Source organism: Merops nubicus, unplaced genomic scaffold (genome assembly GCF_000691845.1).
Source record: "Merops nubicus isolate BGI_N331 unplaced genomic scaffold, ASM69184v1 scaffold30803, whole genome shotgun sequence".
In the NCBI taxonomy this organism is placed as follows: Eukaryota; Metazoa; Chordata; class Aves; order Coraciiformes; family Meropidae; genus Merops; species Merops nubicus.
Genome location: NW_008598795.1, coordinates 39,411 through 42,167, shown reverse-complemented (window position 1 = coordinate 42,167; position 2,757 = coordinate 39,411).

The window sequence follows — 2,757 nt, the reverse complement described above, 5'->3', positions numbered from 1 at the left end:
CTCTGCTGGACCACTGCTCGGGGTGCCGCTGTCTGCTCCGGGTTGAGCCCCGTCCCTCCTCGTCACCTCGCTGTGCACCAGGATCCCCGAGTGCCCGGGGTGCCACGTGGCTCTGCACAAACCAGGCAGAGGGAGCATCTAACTGGGCATCACGGCTGCAGCACGTCTGTATTTTTGTTAAGCATTACTATATTTTGTGTGCGCCAATCTTTTTAACTTAAAGTTTGCAGATTGGATTCTGCAGAATATTTTAAAAGTATTTTATACTCTATACTGAATTTTGTACACACTGCAGGAATTTTCTGGGATTTTGGACCATTTTTTACACATTCTTGATCAACTAAAGTTGCTGTGCAGAACTGGCAGTGTGGTGACATCTTGTTCTGTGGGAGGTGACAACGTCACTGTCCATGTCCTGTGGAGGTGAGAGCTGGGCTCGCTGTGCTGTCAGTCCTGTGGTGGGGAGCATGAGGGGTCCTCTTTGTCACCCCTAGTTCCGTGGAGCATCCCCAGGGACAGGGCAGGGGCTGTGGAGGGGAATAAGGGGTAGGCTGACACTTCCAGGGCTGAGGGATGTCGGTCACATCCCAGCACGTTGTCTTCTGGCTTGTTGGGTGCTGGTGGGCTCCCCACCTTCCTCACCAGCCTGTTCCACAAGCTCTTGCTGCTCGTGCTGAGTTCACTGGGGGGAAGGGGGAAAACCAGAGAGGTGAGAAAAAAGGCAGCAGAGGCAGGCAAAGGTGGGAAGGGTCTCCCAGGGGCAGTCCCTGCCCTTCACCGTGCCCAGGCAGCGGGCAGAGCCCTGGCAGGCAGCTCACCCCCAGGGGCACCACCTCGCTTCTCTGCACACATCCGCGGCTGGAGAGCTGGGAGCCCCGATGAAGCTGTGGTGAGTTCCTCTGCCTCCCTCGGCCTGATCCGAAACGACAGCTAATATCCTAGAAATGATTGCACTGTCTGCAGCACGGAGAGGCCCCGGAGTCGGGTTATTAAAGTAGATTAGCTGAATAATTTTCATTACGTTTTCATACAAGGATGTTTCTTGAGGCTTATGAATGAGCTGGTGCTGCACCTCGGCCGCGGCAGAGGAGGCGGCTGCAGCGCCTTGGCCCTGGGCAGGGCGCTGGGGCGGATCTGTTAAAGAGGAGTGGGTGCTGCCTGCTCCCCCAAAGCATGCGGCTGCCACCCAAGATCTGCAGAAACCACCTGGCCAGTCAGAAAAATGGGAACACTTTCCATGAGGAAATGAAGGCTCTTTTTGGGAGGGACCTATGCTGCCTGTGGCCAGGAGGAAGGGCTGGTAAATAAAGCCTCTGACAGTGCTGAGAATTTTTCATGTCTTGGTGAGAATAATGCTCTGTAGAGCTTCATGTCCTCAGTGTGGTGGAACTGGTCTGAGCTGCTGGCCAGCCTAGATTAGCGGTGGTGGCTTTGCTGCAGAGGAAGGTGTCATGAGGTGGCTGGAGCATTCACACACATGCTTCTCTTTAGCTGTACAATAAAGCAGGAGCTGGCTGGGGCAAGCCAGTGGTGTAGTTTGGGGTTTATCCTTGTCCCTGCATTTCCAGGGAGGGAGGAGGCAGGAGCTACACAACTGTCTCCAGTCTAGAACACCTCTGCTGCAGCACAGACAGTCCCAGTGGGGTGAGACCTCGTCCTGCCAGAGAGCAAAGAGCCTGTGCAGAGCTGTGAGGTGTGCTCTGAGTACTCCAGAGCAGCAACGGGGCCATGACCGTGCTTGGTGTGAAAACCACGGCCCGTGGAACTGCCACAGCTGCTGCTGCTGCGTGAGCATGGAGCAGGGGCTGCCCCCAGCTCAGCCAGGCAGGGGCTGGGGTGGAGCTGCTTCGTGGGTTCCTGCTTGTTAACGAAGTCATCCCCGCTAATGACGAGCTCGTAGTGCCGCATGCAACTTGTCATTCTCTTCCCATTCCATTCCTGTCAGGAAGAAAATTGCATTCCAGTAACAATATAATTCATCCTAAAAATCTTGGCTTGCATCTCATTGCCAAAGTGTGCAGGGAAGGATAGACTGGGAGGCATTTTCTGTAGTTTTGGTAACATTTTGACCCTCTATGCTCCCAGGGCAGGTGGGACTCTTTGGGGACTGGCACTGGCACCACTGGGTCCCTGTCCTGTGGCACTGGAGGTTCTGGTTTTCAGAGATGAGGGGCAGGTGGGAGACCGTGCAAGAACAGCAGCAGAGGAAGAAAAGCAGGTAATCAGTGCCCAGCTCTCAACTGAATGCCCAGCCAGCCTTATCTGTGCCTGGGGCAGGGAGGGGCCCCTAAAATGGCAAATAGAAATAAGAAAACAAATTTAAAAAAAAAAAAAGGTGGTTGGGTGCAAAAGTTTCTGCAGCAACAAAATGCCCATTCAGTCTGGGAGGAGGGCTCCCAAGATGCCCAGACTTCAGTAGGGTATGCCTCAGGCTCAAACTTTTAAACCCAGCTTACTTTTCCTGTTATGAGGATGAAATTGTGGCTGCCTGAGAAACCTCTAATTAAACAAAGGCTCACCATAAGATTTGCTGGGAGCTTGCCAGCCTTGTAATATGACATTACTGAGTATCTTTATTAGCTGAAATGAGTAGTTAGAGTCTCTGCCAACCTGAAAGCTGATGGACGTGTTTGAGGGCAGCACCAAGCAAGTGCTTCTGCAACCTGCTGCTGAGGCTTGGCTGTGGCTGAGGGTGGCTGTGCCCTGGCACCAGCCCCCTGGCACGGCGTTCTGTTGGTGGAGCTACGCATCGTCTCT